This window comes from Pelophylax lessonae (genome assembly GCF_965119305.1).
Source record: "Pelophylax lessonae genome assembly, chromosome: 5".
Classification (NCBI taxonomy): domain Eukaryota; kingdom Metazoa; phylum Chordata; class Amphibia; order Anura; family Ranidae; genus Pelophylax; species Pelophylax lessonae.
In genome coordinates this window covers 201082667-201104015 of record NC_138772.1, presented here as the reverse complement: position 1 = coordinate 201104015, position 21349 = coordinate 201082667, and the positions used below count along the sequence as shown (strand labels likewise).

The 21349-nt window shown below is 43.7% G+C and overlaps 1 protein-coding gene across 1 annotated transcript in view; it reads right to left on the bottom strand.

Moving 5' to 3' along the window:
* HERPUD2 (HERPUD family member 2) overlaps positions 1-7289 on the bottom strand; it is a 65863-nt gene extending 58574 nt beyond the window's left edge. Inside the window, exon 1 of the mRNA XM_082258645.1 lies at positions 7053-7289. The gene's annotated coding sequence lies outside the window, so the exon portion shown is untranslated. The remainder of the gene's footprint in view (positions 1-7052) is intronic.
* Between the last annotated feature and the right edge of the window lie 14060 nt (positions 7290-21349).

Below are 21349 nucleotides of genomic sequence, written 5' to 3'. Positions count from 1 at the left end.
GACAGCGATTGTTAGCTAGCGATGACCGCTCAATCAGTGGCTAGGGAGCACACTAAGCACAGAACCTCGAAGCCCCATGGATGCATATGTGCTCCAGCTGGGTGTTGGGGCCCTTGTGCCCTGCTGTTGCATATATGTGTTATACGGTTGTCATGAAGTTAAATTAAAGTGGAATTTTAGTTAGAGAATTAAGTCCTGCTAGATGACTTCAGGCTGGCTGGCACCTTCTGCAGGTATAGCTATGTAAAACATTAAAAATCAGTGACTCTACTGGTTAAAGTCCTGTAGTACACTGTCTCACCCTGCTCTGCGCATGCTCAATTGCGCCCCACGCTCAATTGCGCCCCACGCTCAATTGCGCCCCATTTTTAGACACTGCCGAATTTGTAGAGGCCGATCTGCTGACAGCCTTAAAGTGGAATTAAACCCTTCTATCGTTTACAGCCAAGGAAACTGCTTCTGTTTTATCTGCATGGACACACAGAATAAAATGGAGAGGTGTTTTTAAGCTGTAATATAAAAATGCCCGACGCCCCTAGGAGCAGCTGTAAAAACGTTCAATGTGCATGAGCCCTTACAGCCAAGGAAGCTGCTTCTGTTTGATCTGCAACTGCCATGGTGCTGCACGTGATCAGTTTTGACATCAGCCATTTGATGGCTTGACAGTTTGGTTGAGGACACAAGCAAATGTGAAAGTTAGCAATTGCGGCATTCCAAGAATGTAAACTTTTTTGAAACCATTAGGCTAGGTTTACATATATGAGGCCGCGTTTTTTAGCGCAGGAGTCCGGTGCGGTCCTGTTCTGTTTACCTGAAATTGCACCTGAACCGGACTGAAAAAAAACGAACAGGACTCTTTAAAAAACCACACCGTGGCCACCCTACATGTGTCAAAACCTGCGTGAAATGGCTGCATTGAGAAGGCCGTCGGTTTACCTTATGCGAATCGGATGTGGTTCAAAACACATTTGATTTGTATATATGTGAATGGAGCCTAAAAGTGGAACTTTAGTCAGAAAATTAAGTCCTGCTAGATCACTTCAGGCTGGCCTCCTTTGCAGGTAAAGCTATGTAAAACATTAAAAATAAGTGTCTATACTGTTTAAAATTCAGTAAAACAAATGTCTCACGCTAATTCTCAGTTGCTCTTCATTTTTATGCACTGCTGAGTTTGTAGAGGCCGATCTGCTGACAGCCTTAAAGCAGAAATAAACCCTCCTATCCTTTAGGCTTCATGCACACAGGACGTTAAAAAAAAAAAAAAAAAAAAGCCAGCATTGATCCATAAAAAACGGTACAGCGCTAATAAGGTGCAATCAGTGATTATATGTAAACAGAAAAGTACATATATCTGTGCAATATAAAGGTGCTAGAGAAGAAATCAAGTGCTATGATTATAATAAATCAGAATAATATAATATGAAAAAATGATGAATATAAGTAAACAGTCCAGTGAACTTGTACTGGAATTTGTGCAAAATTAGCTTGAAAACGGTAGTTCAGCCAGTGCTCACAAGTGAATCTGTGTGTCTTCCACCACCAACACATAAGACAATAGGCCTCTCACCTGAAGTTTTGACCTGTGTTTCACCACAAGGTCAAAATAAGCAAGTAACTACCAGTAGGGGTTAACAGGCTCTCTCTCAGCCTCTCAGTAGAAACACTGCTGCCCGAAGATAGCCAAACATAGGAACAAGGTTCTCATCGTAGGTATCATATAAAAAACAAAAAGGCACAGGATCTAATGCTCTCAGATTTAACCGGGATTTTTATTCAGGACAAGAAATAGTAGAAAACTCACATGTATGGGCACTACAAATAGTGTATGGAAACCAGCGAGCTCGCTGTCAGCTTCCAGGTTGCCGGCGAAAACTCCGCCCCCCTATACGCGTTACGTCATCCGTCAATATGACGCTCGACTTCCTCAGTAGCAGGTGGGGTTAAACCAGCAACCGGCCGGACTATATACCATCACGCCACGATAGGGCGGGGTATCATCATGTCCCCTGGCTCATTATATTAATCACTTCCGTCCCGCTTCCACGGACCGCACCAAGATTGTAAACATAGTTGATACCAAATAACACTGAATCAATGAGGAACATTCAGACAACCTGGATGCTCAACAGCCAGCCCTTCGCATCACCTTTAATTTTACAACAATACATGTGTAACATACTAAAAGATATTAAAATACAATTAAGGCCCCTTTCACAATTGTGCGACTTCAAAGTCGCGCAATTTTACCACGATTTTGATGCGAGTTTGACTGGGCTTGAATGTCTTTGGCCTTAAAAAGCTTCAAAATCGTGCCAAAGTAGTGCAGGCACTACTTTGAAGCTGGAAATAATGGAGAATGACTTGTCATGCGATTTTGCAGTCCCAAATCGCATGACAAGTCGTACAAGTGTGAAAGGGGCCTAAGACATAAAATCATATCCAATACACACCATGAATACTAAATACCTGCTTGCATAAATATAAAATATTTATATAAAAAATATATATATATTAAAAAAAAAAAAAAAATGAAGCCAGCATTGAGGCCAGAAAAAAGTGGCTGTAAAAACACGCTTTTAGAAGCGTTTTGCATTGGCGTTATTGTGAACTTAGTCGCGCTAGCGTTTAGCAGAATTTCTCAGCCCTCTTCTATATTTCACTCCCAAGTCCTGTTTCTACAGCTTGAAAATGCTTGCCGCAGCTTAAAGGTGTTTTTATAGCTGTAACGCTGCTGCTGCTCCAGAATGCACAGCCACTGGGTTTTTTTTTTTCCCCGCTTGAAAACGCCTATGCCACTTACAGCCCCTAAAAGCCTACATGTGAATGGACAAAAAGAATAACATTGAGAGACGTTTTTAAGCTGTAAAATAAAAACGCCAGACTGATAGGAGCAGCTGTAAAAATGTCCAGTGTGCAAGAGGCCTTACAGACAAGGAAGCGGTTTCGGTTTGATCTGCAACTGCTATGGTGCTACATATGTGATCAGTTGACACCAGCCATTTCATGGTTTGACAGTTTGGTTAAGGACACAAGCAAATGTGACAGATAGCAATCCTGGCATTCCAGGAATGTAACTGTTTTTTGAAACTGTTAAAATCGATGGGTTTAGTTCTTCTTTATGATTTACTGCTGCCCAGGGGCTCTGGGCTTCAGCAAAATGGCAGCCTCTAGCAAGACGAAACAGGGGCAATGCTGGAGGTAATTTACAGGACACACTTATTTTGGTAGCATAATTGTTAATGTGAAATGCATGTTCCTTGCTAAAGAACATAATTTTTTATCAAGTGGTCATGGGTAACGCTCCGCTTTAAAGTGGAAGTAAACTCTCCCCCACAACTTAGTCACATTTCAATCTGCATAAAAAAAAACCCCTAATAAATCGCTGCTTGTAGATGTCTCCTGGCTTGCTTTGTTTTCTTGTAATCCGTCCCATTCTGTGTAGTGACGTCACTGGCGCATGCGCATCTCTCTTGTCTTTCATGGCACGCTCTTAATGCCGTCTATCTATTGACAGGTTGTTGTAGCTGTGAAGTCCTTTCCCAGCGGCACTCCAATCAAACCTGCGAGACTACAGATTCTCTCTGAACTTCCTGCTACACCCCAAGTGACATCACATGGGGTGTACACCTTGTCATCGGACTCTATATTATGGCAGTGATTAGTTGCAGCATACAGCAGTCTGACAGGCACAAAATTACAGGGCAAACCGATTATGTAATTCTGCACGGTCAGGTCGGCTATGTGCAGTGGAGCACAATTGCCATAGCAACGTCGGATTGAAACTAAAGCTTGGTAAAGACGCAATCGCGCATGCGCGAGAATACAGCAAGACATACCGGAAAGGGCGAAAGTGATATGCAGCGCAGACTTGGGAAACAATACCTAAAATATCGCAGCCTGATCCCTGGAGATACTATTTATAAAAGTTTTGAGTAATATGCGATTGAGGCTTTCAATGGGTAATGATTGCTAATAACTTAATATAATGGACTAGATCAGGCATGTCCAACCTGCCCAGAGCCGCAGGCAATGCGGCCCACTGCCCCCTGAAAAATTTTTTTTGCTGGGGAGGAAGGAAGTTGGGTCCGGGGCACAGCCACAGCAGCTTCCAACTAATGGTAGGCAGAGGCTGCCTCGGAGGGGGGGGGGGGGGGGGGAGTCAAGCATGTGCAGTGTTTCTGACTCCTATCACCATGACCACTTCAAATCACTGAAGAGGTCATGGTGGTTAGAATGTTCCTTTATTATCTCTCAGAAGAAGTAAACCTCTGTATACTGATTCCATTTCATTTGATCATCCTCTAGGTGTGTTAAATTAGTGCGGGGGGTGCGGCGGCGCGGGAAGGGCGCAGCAGCATTTTATTACTTATATACCTTAACTATAGTATATATTTTATATGCGGCCCGAGAAAATTTCTCTACACTCAATGTGGCCCAGAGAAGCCAAAAGGTTGGACACCCATGGACTAGATGAAACGCGCCAACTGATTGGGAGAGTTTACTTCCACTTTAAGTATCCTTATTCTGCTGTGTTAGGTTTTTAAATTACGCCAGATTGGTTTGACAGCTGACCTGCTGCTGTATGCCTTACAACCCTCAGGACTATGTCCTGGCAAGGCAAGGAAACCCATGTTTAGAAGGCGTAGATCCCTTGCTATCAAGGAGGATCTGCAGTGTTTTCATCAGTGAGGAAGAGATCCCACACTCATCCAGCCAGCGAGGAGCACTCCTGAGGAAACAGGTAATTCTGAGACCTTTTTGTTATCGCCATCATCAAGTGTGAATAGAAACTAGGATAACATGGACTTTTTAGGCACCAATAGTAAAAAAATCACAAATGTTATTATTTAGACAAAAGATAAAAAGCACATAGCATCACATGTAAGATAAAAACACAGACCAAAAATTAATCATATAATCCAAGCACGCGTGTCTAACCCACGAAGCCCAACATAGACTGAAAGACCCCCAATGGTTGGCACTGCGGGTAAGGTTAATCAAGAAATAAGTTCTGGCTCGACATGTTTTGCGATGTGTCACTTCCTCAGGAGCTCATGAGAACATTCCCAGGATGTCCGTAATGGTAGGTAGTAGGAGAGGGAAACCAAAAAGATTTCCTAAATTCATAATATTACAATATAAGCCAGTGTGACCTGAAAATCATTCATCTGGTGGTGGGTAGATTACCAACAGCTGTGTGGAGGCAACACTCTACATCAGGGGCGGGGAACCTTTTTGGCTGAGAGAGCCATGAACACCACATATTTTCAAATGTAATTCCGTGAGAGCCATACTCTATATTTCAGGGGTCGGGAACCTTTATTAAATATTCATATTCATGGGCCGCAGCTATACGGTGAGTAGATGGAGCCGTGTGAAAGTGTCTGGAGTCCGGTCAGGAAGAGAGCAGAGCTGGCAGGTATGCAATGAGGCCGGAGTGGTGAAGTGCCTGCAGGCCTGCAAGTGATGGAGGTGAGTATAGGCCCTGAGAAAATGGCGGCCGGCTGCTGAAGGCATCAGAAGTGGATGCGAGAGGCAGCTCCCGCAGGTCCCTGGGTGTCGGAGGGGAAGGGGATCATGTCTGTGGGGGCACAGGGAGCAGATGGCAGGTCTCCTTACCGGGTGGTGATTGCCAAGGCCCTCAGATGCACAGCACATGAGCCGGCGGCGGTACCGCGAGTAGGCCGCGGGGTCCGTAGCACGGCAATCCGGTCACCCAGAGACGAACTGAGGGTAGCGGTGGGTAGCCCACAATGTGTACCGTCGATGGGTGCAGAAATCTCCTTGGCAGCGGGCACAGGTATGCGGGTGGCACTGGATTGAGTGGTAGACGTGGCGGAGCTCTGGGAATACACGTCCAGCGCGGCTCACGTCCAGACACGCCCCCCTTTATTAAAGATTTGTCTGCAAGTCAGATGCAGCCATCAAAAGAGCCACGTCTGGCTTGCGAGTCATAGGTTCCCTACCCCTGCTCTACATACTTCAACGTCTGTGGATACCCACTTAGAATCCAGGATTGAGCTGTTGGTAATCTACCCACCACCAGATGAATGATCTTCAGGTGACACTGGCCTATTTTGCAATATTACGAATTAAAGAAATCTTTTGGGATTCCCTCTCCTACTAAATACCTTTACGAACATCCTGGGAATATTCTGATGAGCTCCAGATGAAGTGACAGGTTGCGAAACATGTCGAGCCAGAACTCACTTCTCATTTCTTGATTAACCCTACCTGCAGTGCCAACCATTAGGGGTCTTTCAGTCTATGTTGCCCTTGGTGGATTAGACACACGCGGTTGGGTTATATGATGAGTTTTTGGTCTTTTTATCTTCTATGTGATGCTATGAGCTTTTTATCTTTTGTCTAAACAATACAATTTGTGAATTTTTACTATTGGTGCCTAAAAAGTCCATGTTATCCTAGTTTCTATTCACACTTGATGATGGCGATAACAAAAAGGTCTCAGAGAATTACCCGTTTCCTCAGGAGTGCTCCTCGCTGGCTGGATAGTTTCTATTCAAATTCAATGATGGGATGTGGCACGGATTATCATGTCATGCACTCGTGGTACCAATCTAAGGTAGTGCATATCCCCCTTTTTATTTAGATCATCAAGTGTGACACAGCCTGTGTATAACATCTGATTATTGTATTTCTGTAATACATGGCCACTATTTAATGTACACAAATATTATTTGAGATGTATGAAATCAGTGAAGCCAAATAATAATGGTTATTGTCAGGTTCTTATGACCCTATCAGTGCTCTTCCACCTACAGATCAGTGGAATGCAATGCTCCCTTGTCTGTGTACAGCTGAGATAACAAAGTGGGATTTATACTGATTTCTAGGAGAGGAGTCTGTTAGAAGATCAATGCTCCATGTTATATTACGCTCAGTCTCCTGTCTATTGTTTATAAACAGTGCTCAGTGCCCCCCTCCCCCGGCTACTATTATGGGGGTCTCCATAGAACAGTGCTGGAGTTCTGAGACCTGTCAGCTCTTGTCACGTGACCTCCCCGTTCAACGCTTTACGTCATCACCGTTACCTTGCTGATGTTCTTATTGTCTCCTAACCCGACACCTCCTCAGTCCTCATGTCCCTAATGTCAGCTGAGGGGCTCTGCCCCGGACACAGCTGCACAAACAAGGAGGGGCTGCGGACGGGCGTAGAACGGAACAACGTCACCAATCCCCACCCTTCCTCAGGCCTGTGTGTGTGAGGAACGTACACCGGAGTCCTCTTCCACACCAGAGCCGCCTCTTCCTGGCTCGCTCGCGGTCAGTGATGCACATCCAGGCGACGCCTCTGATTGGCTCATCTGGTCACGTAATAGGGTTACGGGGCAATGTCATTCTGGAAAGTGAGCACAAGGGGGCAGCAGCAGTCTGATAACACATTTAAAGGGAAACTGACCTGAGTCCTTCCTGAAAGTTGTCATTGCTGAGATATGTAGATAATATAAGTTTTATATACATATATATATATATATATATATATATATATATATATATATATATATGTGTGTGTGTATATATATATATATATATATATATATATATATATATATATATATACACACACCTTTCCCTGTGTTTAGTAATCCAAACAGGAGACCGTATTAATGGTGGACTCCCAATCATCCACCGTAAATTAATATCAATAAAGAAGGATACAATCTCCGGATGCGATTTCTTTTACTTCCAAATAGAATACCATTCAAATCACATACATAGGGGGACTATAAGAGTGGAGAGTGCAAAATCTGGTGCAACTCTGCATAGAATCCAATCAGCTTTAAGGTTTTATTGCCAAAGTGTAATTAATTAAGCTGAAGTTAGAAGAGGATTGGCTATCATGTACAGCTGCACCAGATTCTGACTGCACCAGTTTTAGTAAATCTCCCCCATAGTATCAGCTGATTTGAATGGAATTTTATGTGGAAGTAAAAGAAATTGAATCCGAAGATTGTATATAGCTACAGTATATATATATATACAGTGGGTACGGAAAGTATTCAGACCCCCTTAAATTTTTCACTCTTTGTTATATTGCAGCCATTTGCTAAAATCATTTAAGTTCATTCTTCTTCCTCATGAATGTACACATAGCACCCCATACTGACAGAAAAACACAGAATTGTTGACATTGTTGCAGATTTATTAAAAAAGAAAAACTGAAATATCACATGGTCCTAAGTATTCAGACCCTTTGCTGTGACACTCATATATTTAACTTTCCATTTCTTCTGATCATCCTTGAGATGGTTCTACACCTTCATTTGAGTCCAGCTGTGTTTGATTATACTGATTGGACTTGATTAGGAAAGCCACACACCTGTCTATATAAGACCTTCCAGATCACAATGCATGTCAGAGCAAATGAGAATCATGAGGTCAAAGGAACTGCCTGAAGAGCTCAGAGACAGAATTGTGGCAAGGCACAGATCTGGCCAAGGTTACAAAAAGATTTCTGCTGCACTTAAGGTTCCTAAGAGCACAGTGGCCTCCATAATCCTCAAATGGAAGACGTTTGGGACGACCAGAACCCTTCCTAGAGCTGGCCGTCCAGCCAAACTGAGCTATCGGGGGAGAAGAGCCTTGGTGAGAGAGGTAAAGAAGAACCCAAAGATCACTGTGGCTGAGCTCCAGAGATGCAGTCAGGAGATGGGAGAAAGTTGTAGAAAGTCAACCATCACTGCAGCCCTCCACCAGTCGGGGCTTTATGGCAGAGTGGCCCGACGGAAGCCTCTCCTCAGTGTAAGACACATGAAAACCCGCATGGAGTTTGCTAAAAAACACCTGAAGGACTCCAAGATGGTGAGAAATAAGATTCTCTGGTCTGATGAGACCAAAATAGAACTTTTTGGCCTTAATTCTAAGCGGTATGTGTGGAGAAAACCAGGCACTGCTCATCACCTGTCCAATACAGTCCCAACAGTGAAGCATGGTGGTGGCAGCATCATGCTGTGGGGGTGTTTTTCAGCTGCAGGGACAGGACGACTGGTTGCAATCGAGGGAAAGATGAATGCGGCCAAGTACAGGGATATCCTGGACAAAAACCTTCTCCAGAGTGCTCTGGACCTCAGACTGGGCCGAAGGTTTACCTTCCAACAAGACAATGACCCTAAGCACACAGCTAAAATAACGAAGGAGTGGCTTCACAACAACTCTGTGACTGTTCTTGAATGGCCCAGCCAGAGCCCTGACTTAAACCCAATTGAGCATCTCTGGAGAGACCTAAAAATGGCTGTCCACCAACGTTTACCATCCAACCTGACAGAACTGGAGAGGATCTGCAAGGAGGAATGGCAGAGGATCCCCAAATCCAGGTGTGAAAGACTTGTTGCATCTTTCCCAAAAAGACTCCTGGCTGTATTAGATCAAAAGGGGGCTTCTACTAAATACTGAGCAAAGGGTCTGAATACTTAGGACCATGTGATATTTCAGTTTTTCTTTTTTAATAAATCTGCAACAATGTCAACAATTCTGTTTTTTTTTTGCTGTCAGTATGGGGTGCTATGTGTACATTCATGAGGAAGAAGAATGAACCTAAATGATTTTAGCAAATGGCTGCAATATAACAAAGAGTGAAAAATTTAAGGGGGTCTGAATACTTTCCGTACCCACTGTATATGTATATATATATTTTTTTAATTATAAACACACACTGCTCAAAATAATTAAAGGAACACTTTGAAAACACATCAGATCTCAATGGGAAAAAAATATCATGCTGGATATCTAAACTGATATGGACTGGGTAATGTGTTAGGAAAGAAAGGATGCCACATCGTTTGATGGAAATGAAAATTTTCAACCTGCAGAGGGCTGAATTTAAACATACCCCGAAAATCAAAGTGACAAAATGATGCAGCAGGCTAGTCTATTTTACTAAATTTTAATTGCAGCAACTCGAAATGGTACTCTGTAGTTTGTATGGCCCCCAAGTGCTTGTATACATGCCTGACAACATCAGGGCATGCTCCTAATGAGATGATGGGTGGTGTCCTGGGGTATTTTCTCCAAGATCTGGACCAGGGCATCACTGAGCTCCTGAACAGACTGAGGTGCAACCTGGCGGCATCGGATGGACCAAAACATAATGTCCAAGAGGTGTTCTATCAGATTTAGGTAGGCAAGTGCAGGGGCCATTCAATGGTATAATTTCCTTCATCCTGCAGGAACTGGCTGTATACTCTCGCCACATAAGATCGGGCATTGTCGTGCACCAGGAGTCTGACAATGGGTCCAAGGATTTCATCCTGATACCTAATGGTAGTCAGAGTACCATTGTCTAGCCTGTAGAGGTCTGTGCCTCCCTCCATGGATATGCCTCCCTAGACCATCACTGACCCACCACTAAACCCGTCATGCTGAACGATGTTACAGGCAGTTTAATGTTCTCCACTGCTTCACCAGACCCTTTCACGTCCGTCACATGTGCTCAGGGTAAACCTGCTCTCATCTGTGAAAAGCACAGGGCGCCAGTGGCGGACTTGCCAATTCTGGTGTTCAATGGCAAATGCCAATCAAGCTCCATAGTCTTGGGCAGTGAGCACAGGGCCCACTGGAGGATGTCAGGCTCTCAGGCCACCCTCATGAAGTCTGTTTCTGATTGTTTGGTCAGAGACAATCACATTAGTGGCCTGCTGGAGGTAATTTTGTAGGGCTCTGGCAGTGCTCATCCTGTTCCTCCTTGCACAAAGGAGCAGATACCGGTCCTCCTGATGGGTCAAGGACCTTCTATGGCCCTGTCCAGCTATCCTAAAGTAACTGTCTGTCTTCTGAAATCTCCTCCATGCTCTGGGAGACACAGCACACTTTCTGGCAATGGCACATATTGATGTGCCATCTTGGAGGGGTTGGACTGCCTGTGCAACCTCTATAGGGTCCATGTATTGCCTCATGCTACCAGTAGTGACACTGACCATAGCCAAATGCAAAACTAGTAAAAAAAAAAGTCAGAAAAGTTAAATAGGGAAAAACAATGTCATTGGCCTCCACCCCGAAAACCATTCCAGTTTTGGGGGATCATCTTATTGTTGCCCATCTAGTGCACCTGTTAATTTCATTAACACCAAAGCAGCTGAAACTGATTAACAACCCCCTCCGCTACTTAACTGACCAGATCAATATCCCAGGAGTTTAATTGACTGGATGCTATACTCTGATTAAAAAGTGTTCCTTTAATTTTTTGAGCAATAAATAAATAAATATATATATATATATATATATAGTATCTCACAAAAGTGAGTACACCCCTCACATTTTTGTAAATATTTTATTTATCTTTTCATGGGACAACACTGAAGAAATAAAACTTTGCTACAATGTAAAGTAGTGAGTGTACAGCTTGTATAAGGGCTCATGTACACTGCAGCTTGTAAACGGCCATTTAGGAGCAGTTGGGCGTTTTTTTTTCAGAAGCCCCTGAACCCACCTCTATGTTATCTTTTTTGTCCATGTACACAGGGTCATTTACAGTCAGTTACAGGCAGTTGAGTTCAGTGTTGTTTTTTGGAAAGCAATTATTTGCCTTCAAGATGTTCAGAAAGTGTGTTTACCGGTGTTTCAAACGCAAAAACACGACCAAACGCGTTCAACCGGATTTAGCGCTTGCATTTTCAGGAGGCCTTTTATATATATAAATATATATATATATATATATATATATATATATATATATATATATACAGTGCCTTGCGAAAGTATTCGGCCCCCTTGAGCTTTGCGACCTTTTGCCACATTTCAGGCTTCAAACATAAAGATATAAAACTGTGTTTTGTTTGAAGAATCAGCAACAGGTGGGACACAATCATGAAGTGGAATGAAATTTATTGGATATTTCAAACTTTTTTAACAAATAAAAAACTGAAAAATTGGGTGTGCAAAATTATTCAGCCCCCTTAAGTTAATACATTGTAGCGCCACCTTTTGCTTCGATTATAGCTGTAAGTCGCTTGGGGTATGTCTCTATCAGTTTTGCAAATCGAGAGACTGAAATTTTTGCCCATTCCTCCTTGAAAAACAGCTCGAGCTCAGTGAGGTTGGATGCAGAGCGTTTGTGAACAGCAGTTTTCAGTTCTTTCCACAGATTCTCGATTGGATTCAGGTCTGGACTTTGACTTGGCCATTCTAACACCTGGATATGTTTATTTGTGAACCATTCCATTGTAGATTTTGCTTTATGTTTTGGATCATTGTCTTGTTGGAAGACAAATCTCCGTCCCAGTCTCAGGTCTTTTGCAGACTCCATCAGGTTTTCTTCCAGAATGGTCCTGTATTTGGCTCCATCCATCTTCCCATCAATTTTAACCATCTTCCCTGTCCCTGCTGAAGAAAAGAAGGCCCAAACCATGATGCTGCCACCCCCATGTTTGACAGTGGGGATGGTGTGTTCAGGGTGATGAGCTGTGTTGCTTTTACGCCAAACATAACGTTTTGAATTGTTGCCAAAAAGTTTGATTTTGGTTTCATCTGACCAGAGCACCTTCTTCCACATGTTTGGTGTGTCTCCCAGGTGGCTTGTGGCAAACTTTAAACAACACTTTTTATGGATATCTTTAAGAAATGGCTTTCTTCTTGCCACTCTTCCATAAAGGCCAGATTTGTGCAGTATACGACTGATTGTTGTCCTATGGACAGAGTCTCCCACCTCAGCTGTAGATCTCTGCAGTTCATCCAGAGTGATCATGGGCCTCTTGGCTGCATCTCTGATCAGTCTTCTCCTTGTATGAGCTGAAAGTTTAGAGGGACGGCGAGGTCTTCGTAGATTTGCCTTGGTCTGATACTCCTTCCATTTCAATATTATCGCTTGCACAGTGCTCCTTGGGATGTTTAAAGCTTGGGAAACCTTTTTGTATCCAAATCCAGCTTTAAACTTCTCCACAACAGTATCTCGGACCTGCCTGGTGTGTTCCTTGTTCTTCTTGATGCTCTCTGCGCTTTAAACAGACGTCTGAGACTATCACAGTGCAGGTGCATTTATACAGAGACTTGATTACACACAGGTGGATTCTATTTATCATCAGTAGTCATTAAGGTCAACAACATTGGATCATTCAGAGATCCTCACTGAACTTCTGGAGAGAGTTTGCTGCACTGAAAGTAAAGGGGCTGAATAATTTTGCACGCCCAATTTTTCAGTTTTTTATTTGTTAACAAAGTTTGAAATATCCAATAAATTTCGTTCCACTTCATGATTGTGTCCCACTTGTTGTTGATTCTTCAAAAAAAATTACAGTTTTATATCTTTATGTTTGAAGCCTGAAATGTGGCAAAAGGTCGAAAAGTTCAAGGGGGCCGAATACTTTCGCAAGGCACTGTGTATATATATATATATATATATATATATATATATATATACATATATATATATAGAGATATATAGAGATAGATAGATATAGACACACACAGGGCTCAAAATTTCAAGTCCTGAGCTACTAGCCAGGCCTTAAGGGTTACTCGCCACCATGCCCTGTGAAGACGTCCAATGACAAAACGTATGAGCTGGGAAATTGCTATCACATTGAGTTGGGTCAGCTCTCAGCAGCTGAGAAGTTGGAGCTATGATCCAATGCTGTTTACACTCGTGTCAGTATAGACAGCTTTAAATGTGAGTTTAAATTGTTTTTAATAATGTGGGAATATTTTTAAAGGATCTCATGCTATGCCAAGTTCTTTTCTCTTCCATTGATTTCCTCCTTGCCTGAGATATCCATCAAGAGTGAGAAAGGAGAGTTTTAAAATATTGATCCAAAGGGCTGCAGACTGTCACTCCCTACAAAAGAAAAAGCTTGCATGCTGGTTTATCAAATTACCAGCCATTCCGTCTGGTGAGTGAATTCATTATAATAGGTGGTGGATTACATTTTTTCTTGATGTGGCATTAATATAAGAAGACAGGAGGAACACACAATAATCTTTTATTTTTATTTTTAAATTTATTTTGATATTCATTTGGCACTATTTTTGGACACTTCATTCACATTATTTCAAAGGAACTGTTTCAATGTATTATGCACACTAATGATTGATGTATGCACTTGTGGATATTTCTTTGAAACATTGTAACATTTTTCTGTTACCTTTGTTATATGTTTGCCGAATTAGTTTAACACATTCATATGTGGGTATTTTCGAAAGCACCAGAATGCTTTTTCACACATTCAGATAAGCAAAAAAAAATTTTTTTTTTTTATATACAATATCAATTTAGTAATAATTTTTCTTTTACACAGTAGGATTTATGATGTAAGCATTGTAGGATTGTAAAAGTATTTATTTGGATACAACTAGATACAGCGCTGTAATTTTATGCCTATATTTGTGATTGAGACATTCCCAAGAAGATAGCAGCAGTATCAGGTAAAAAGCATCTATCACCTAGGCACAGTCATTTGTTATACATCTGATTAGTGTGGTGTCGTCTGCATATCTCAGGTTGTTGAAATTTCATCCCGCGACCTTAATTCCGGCTTGAGATTCGTCGATCCTAGCATTTGGCATGATGTACTCTGCATGTAAATTAAATAAGTAGAGTGACAATATACATTCTTGCCGCACTCCTTTCTAAAATTTGAACCAGTCAGTTAATCCATGTCCTGTGCTCACTGTTGATTCTTGATTTGCATACAGGTTTTTCAGAAGACAGGTGAGGTGGTTTGGTATTCCCATTTCTTTCAGTATTTGCCACATCTTGTTGGGTGTATACACAGTGGTAAATGACAGCAAACTCCCTCCCTCCTCCTCCATGCCCACTAACCAGCTAAACACAATGGGGGTGGGATATTACATCTTGATCGATGGAGGCTTCACCTCCCTCTTATTCTAAGACACAGGCTGGGGGGGCGGGGGGTGTGACACAGTCTTTGACTGGGGCAGAAATCTGCCTACACCATGTTTTTTCCAAAAAAGAATGAAGATTTGATTTCAAATATATATTTGCATGATGACTTATTGATATTAAATATTTATTTTTACCCTGTATCCCAAAGGCTGCTCCTCCTGCCACTGTTTCCCTGCAGACAGGCTGGGAAAGTTCTGGGTCATGTGACTGTTGTATATAGAGCAGGAGTCGGAACAGGTACGGTCCGACATGGGCAACCACCCACACAAGTGTGAACCTAGCGCAAATCTCTCCCGGGAAGGGGTGGGAAGGGGTTAAGACCATTTTTGGGTTGTGTTATAGACATAGCATTGATGAAACGTAAACTTACGTTGATTATGCTGAATGAAAAAAAAGTAAGCGTTCTGCGTGACAAACAGCCCCTTTTCGAGAAAATATGGTCCCCCTGGCTTACATACCTTCAGGTCCCTGATACAAAGAGTTGTTAACCTGGACGATTGATGGAGGATTCCTGGATGGATTCACCCTTTCCTTCTTTTTTTTTTTCACCTCTTTATCTCATGCCAAATCTTGGTATTGTGCTTCTATAGTCCTCTCGCTTCTCCCTTTCCCTTTTAACCCAGACACTCCTGGGTATATTGTTGGGAGCAGGGTCCCCCATGAGGGGAAGTTGTAATGCTTGATTGTTGAGCTTTACTTTTCACACAACACGGGAAAGAGGCTAAAGTGCTGTGTAAACTGCTGGCGCTATATAAATCCTGAATGATAATAATAATAGCCACCTAAACCAATTTACTGTGGTTTTATCTTAGCAATGTTGTGCATCTGTGATTACGCTGTTTTGCATGCACACAATACAGTAGGTGGCTAGTCGGATGGTTGCCTTGTATAGTTCATGAAGTTCAAACGTTCTATCAGTAGTTTATAATTACTTACTATGTTTAGTGAATGTCAGCGCTGCTCCTCTATATAAAACCACTATCAAAATAGTAAATCTTCCTGTGAATATTTTAAATGTTTAATTCATAACATCAAATACATAAAATAGTGCATAAAGTGCATGGTGCAACAAAAAAGTGTCTAAGTGATAAATTCATATAGATAAACGTCCATATAAAAAAAAAAAGTCCATAAATAAAGTGCTGATAGTGAACTTCATCTGATAGTGAAATATTCCGTGCTCACTCCATGTTCAATCCGTGCTCCCCTTTGTGTCCCCACTCACTGGAACTAAAAAATATAGAGACCTTTCTAGATGGCTGGTATCGACAGCGCTGGTGTGTGTATCAGTCCTCAGATATCTTTGCCAGATTCTGTTCCTTACGGCTTCTCCTCCATAGGTGTGCATATAAAGGATAAACTCTCCATAGTGTAATACTGATAATGCTTTATTATACAAAAAATATATCCACTTACAGTTAAAACACCACTATCCTCCTCTAGATGTTGGTGAAGGATAGCAGTGTTTTGCGGGCATGACAGGGGAGCATCTGGGCGGCGATTTTTGTTATGGGATCTCCTTCTTTTCACCTGGTGTTGACTCCTGGGTTCTTCCTTCTCTTTGGAGGCCGCACGTGGAGCAGAGCTATCTCTGGTGCAGACTGGTCCTACTCTGGAGGGGTGGTGAGTCTGGTGGGGTCCCTCCCGCTCTCTGCTGCAGGTTGTAGGGTGCTCTGCTTGCTGGTGACCCGGTGGTGTTACCGGCACAGCGGGAGTGTCCCATAACGGTGCTAGTCACTTTTTGTGGTGGGTCCCCCTTTTTACTTATGGAGTCTCAGAAGCATGTTTCCCCACCTGATCCCCTTTCAGAGGCTGAAGGTCCCTCGGGGGTTCCACCCCACCATTGATGCACTGACGGCGGTCCTGGAGTCCTTTGTTTCCCGGGTGGAGGTGGCCTTTGGGTGGCAAGCTAGCAAAAAGCGCCCCCCCCCTTTCCACTGCCTCATCTTTCTCCTCAGATCCTGAATCTTACCACCACGGACGTGTCCCACCCTGCAAGGTCTGCTACCATGCTCCCTGATTTGTCAGATAGTGAGGATTATTCCTCCACACCTGTAACTGCACATGAGAAGGCGCTAGTTGATGCACTGATTGCATCTGTGTGGGAAGTTTGACAAATAGAGGGTGCAGCTAAAGCTGCAGCGAATGTACCGGTCCCCTTTGGCACCCACAAGCTGTCTCGCACCCCGAAAGTGTTTGCTTATCTCTACTTTTTTGACAAATTTGTCTATAAAGAGTGGGAGCATCCAAAACGCCCCTTTGTGGTTCCTAAATGCTTTGCTGTCAGGTACCCCTTGAGGAGTCTCTTCTCATCAAGAAGTGGACTGTTCCACCAGTGGTGGACCCCCGTTTCAAGGTTGAACAAGGCAACCATGATCCCGGTAGAGGAATGTCCAGCTTTTAAAGATCCAGGTGACAGGAAGCTGGCGTCTGTGGACCGCGATCACTATTGCTGGTTCAGTGCTGCTTAGGTCAGTCCTGACCATTGCCCTAGTGTCGCAAACACTAACTGAGATGGCAGGGTGAGCAGGTTCCCCCTGAATTTGCTGAGTTGGCCAGTTGGTCCAGGGGCTGCAGTTTGTCTGCAATGCCTCTTTGGACGCTGCTCCCCTGATTTCTAAGCTATCTGTTTTGGCAGTGGTGCTTAAGTGTTGGTCTGCGGACCAGACTTCTAAAAAAGCTCTGACTGATTTACCCTTTCAATGACAAGTGGGTCCATGAAGTGATGCTGTCCGGTTACAAGATAGGGTTTCGTTCTTCCCCTCTGGAAAGGTTCTTCCCTTACAATGTGCGTCTGTCCCTGAAACTATTGCAAGCTCTCTTTGGGGCGGTGCAAGACCTGTTGCTTCAGAGTGTGAATGTCCCGGTTACGGTATAAGAACAGTTTCTGGGTTTTTATTCAAACCTGTTCACAGTCCCAAAGAAGGAGGGTATGGTATGTCTGATTTTGGACCTCAAGGCCCTGAACTGCTTTGTGCACATACAGAAGTTCAGAATGGAGTCCATTCGCACGGTGGTGGCATCCTTGCATCAGTGGGACTTTCATGCTTCTATCGACATCAAGGATGCTTACCTGCACATTCCAATATGTAACTGACACCAGCGATTCCTCCGTTTTGCTGTGGGAGAGGAGCATTATCAGTTTGTGGCATTACCCTTTGTTCTCGCCTCTGCTCCTCGGGTCTTCACAAAAGTGTTGGCCCCTGGTTCTGGCATTGCTACGTCAGCAGGAGATTGCGGTACTGGGCTACCTGGACAACCTCCTCTTGCGAGCAGAGTCCTCTGCTGCCCTGATGGATGACGTGGGGATCACTATACAGACCCTGAAAAAGTTTGGTTGGCTTCTAAACTACCAGAAGTCTGCTCTGATTCCATCCACAAAATTGGACTATCTGGGTCTGACTCAGAAATCAGCCCTAGCCAGAGTGTTCCTTCCTCTGTACAAGCTCCAGAAGCTGCATGCTGCGATTTACCTACTGCTGTCCAGCAGGTGGTCCTCTCTCCGGACTTGCATGCAGGTGCTGGGCCTGATGGTATCTACCTTCAAATCAGTTCCGTTTGTACAGTTCCATATGAGGTCCCTTCAAAGGGAGAGCCTGGTAAAATGGGACAAGTATCTGAGGTCTCTGGACAATTAGATGCAGCTGAGCCGGGAAACCAGGGCCTCTCTGGTCTGGTGGCTTCACTCTCCGGCTCTTCAGTGGGACAAGTCCTTTCTCCCCTTTTATTGGACAGTGGTCACCACAGATACCAGTATGTCCAGGTAGGGAGGTGTCCCGGGACTGAGCTCCGCTCAGCGTTGTTGGACGCTGGAAGAGCCCACACTACCAAACAATCTCTTGGAACTTCGGGAGCGATCAGGCTGTGCCTGGATCACTGGACGAATCGAATCCAGGGGTTCCCGGTACGGATCCAGTTAGACAATCCCACGGCGGTGGCTTATGTTAATAACCAGGGTGGAACAAAGAGTGTGTTGGCAGCCCTGGAAATAGCCGGCCTCCTCTGGTGGGCAGAACGCTTCGTTCCGGCCCACTCTGCCATACACATTCCAGAAGTGGAAAACTGGCCGGCGGACTCAGTCAGCAGGCGTTGGACCAAGGGGAGTGGTCTCTTCATCCGGACATGTTTTATCAGATATGTCTCTGGGTAGGGCACCTCCGAGGTGGATTTGTTGGCTTCCCGGCTCAACAGAAAGGTAGTGAGGTTTGTGGCAAGGATCTTATAGCAGATGCCACAGACGCTCTGGTGGCCCCATGGGGCCAGTATCGTCTGATTTATGCCTTTCCTCCTCTTAAGCTTCTGCCGTGGCTTTTGCGCAGGATCGAGGCCGGTCTTGGTAGGCCGACCTGGTGCGACTGGTCGCCGACTTCCCTTGGGGACTCCGGGAGGATCTACTGTCCCAAGGGTCAATCTTCCATCCTGCTTTAAGGTTCCCTGGCTTTGACGGCCTGGCTTTTGAAAGCCAGGTGTTGGAGGATAGAGGTTTGCCTGGGTCAGTCATTCTGACACTGCTGAACGCTAGGAAGTCTACCTCTAGGAAGATCTACAATTGTACGAGTAAGGCGTACATTTAGTGGTGTGAGTCGATTGGAGTTCACCCTCGTTCTTTTTCGGTGGCTCGGATTTTGACTTTTCTTCAATGAGGTGTTGAACAGAAATTGGCCTTGGGTACCATCAAGGGCCAGGTATCGGCCTTGGTGGTCTTTTTTCAGTGACCCTTGGCCACGCACTCCCTGGTACATACCTTTATTAAAGGGGTTTGACATTTGACTTTGACTCTACCGCCTTGGGATCTGAATTTGGTGCTTTCAGTTCTCCAGAAGCCTCCCTTTAAAAATATTCAGGAGATTCCCCTACTTGTTCTGTCCCAGGAGGTTGCCTTTTTGGTGGCTATCACTTCTGCTCGCATGGTGTCGGAGCTGGCGGCATTATCTTGTCATACCCCCTATTTGGTGGTCTACAAAGATAAGGTGGTTCTTCACCCATGTCCAACGTTCCTTCATAAGGTAGTCTCTGATTTCCATTTGAATGAAGACCTTGTGTTGCCTTCCCTGTATCCCAGGCCCAAACATCCTAAGGAATTTGCTTTGCATTCCTTAAATGTGGTTCGGGCGATTTGGGTGTATTTGGCAGCCATGGACTCTTACCGAATGTTAGACTCACTGTTTGTGATCACGGATGGGCCAAGAAAAGGGCTGTCCGCTTCTTCTGCGACCATTTCCATATGGATCAGACAGACGGTGGCTATTCTATCAGGGGTCAGGTTCCTCCTTTCCCGTAATGGCACACTCTACTCGGGCGCTTAGTTCTTCTTGGGCCTTCCGCCATCAGACGTCAGTGGCGCAGGTTTGCAAGGCGGCCACTTGGTCATCTACAAGGTTCTACAAAAGGGATGTGTTGGCATCTGCGGATGCTTCCTTTGGCCGCAAAGTTTTGCAGGCTGCTGTTTAGAGGGTCTGTTCCCTCTTTGGAGGTGTATTGTTCAGGTTGGGCTCCAGTTGTTTTTTGTTGAGCTCCTATTTCCCTGGTTGGCTATTGTGTTTAGCCTTGGGACTTTTTTTTGTCCCACCCCTCATGTTTGCCACTGCTTGGGGACGTCCCTATGGTTCAGAATAATGGAGAGCTGTGTCCGACTATGAACAAAAGAGAAAATGGGATTTTTGTACTTACATAAAAAAATATATTTCTCTTAGTTCATTGACGGACACAGCACCCTCCCCTCTATGGAGTTTTAATACTTCTGACACTGCTTGTTACTAAACTGAAGGCCTATAGCAGAGAGGGGGTGTATACCAACTAGGACTGCCCAAAGGCGTAGCCAAGTTTTTTTTCTCCTAGTGTCTTACTCCCGTAGGGGGCAATATAACCCTATGGTTCTGAATAATTGAGAGCTGTGTCCGTCAAGGAACGCAGAGAAATGGATTTTATGGTAAGTACAAAATCAAATTTTTTTTTCTTTATTTTACCAAAAACAATTAATAAAAACTATTGAAACAGAAGTCACTGATCACTTCCAGTACTAGTATAGTGTCTGTATGGATCAGTATCTTGATCACAATCATAATTATACTAGTGTCCCCAAAAGTATAGCGTTCCCAAAAACGCAGTGTTAGTAGAATCAGCCCCAATCACTGCCAGCATTTGCAACATGTAGCAGAATACATTTTGCCTTCAATTTATGAAGAAAGTAGATTTTATTTGAAATGTTTTATAACAGAAATTAGAAAACATTGTGTTTTTTTTTTTAAAGATGTTGGTCTTTTCTTAATTTATATAATTAAGAACAAAATACTACCGAAAGAAAGCCCTATTTCTGTGAAAAAATGATATAAATTTATTTTGGGTACAGTATTGTATGAACAAGCAATTACCAGATAAAGTAGCACAGTGCTGAATAGCAAAAAATGCAAATTTTTTTTTATGGGGTAAAACCTTCCAGAGGTCAAGTGGTTATTTTGCACAAAGTTTGCCAAAGTCTGATTATCCAAACTTTGC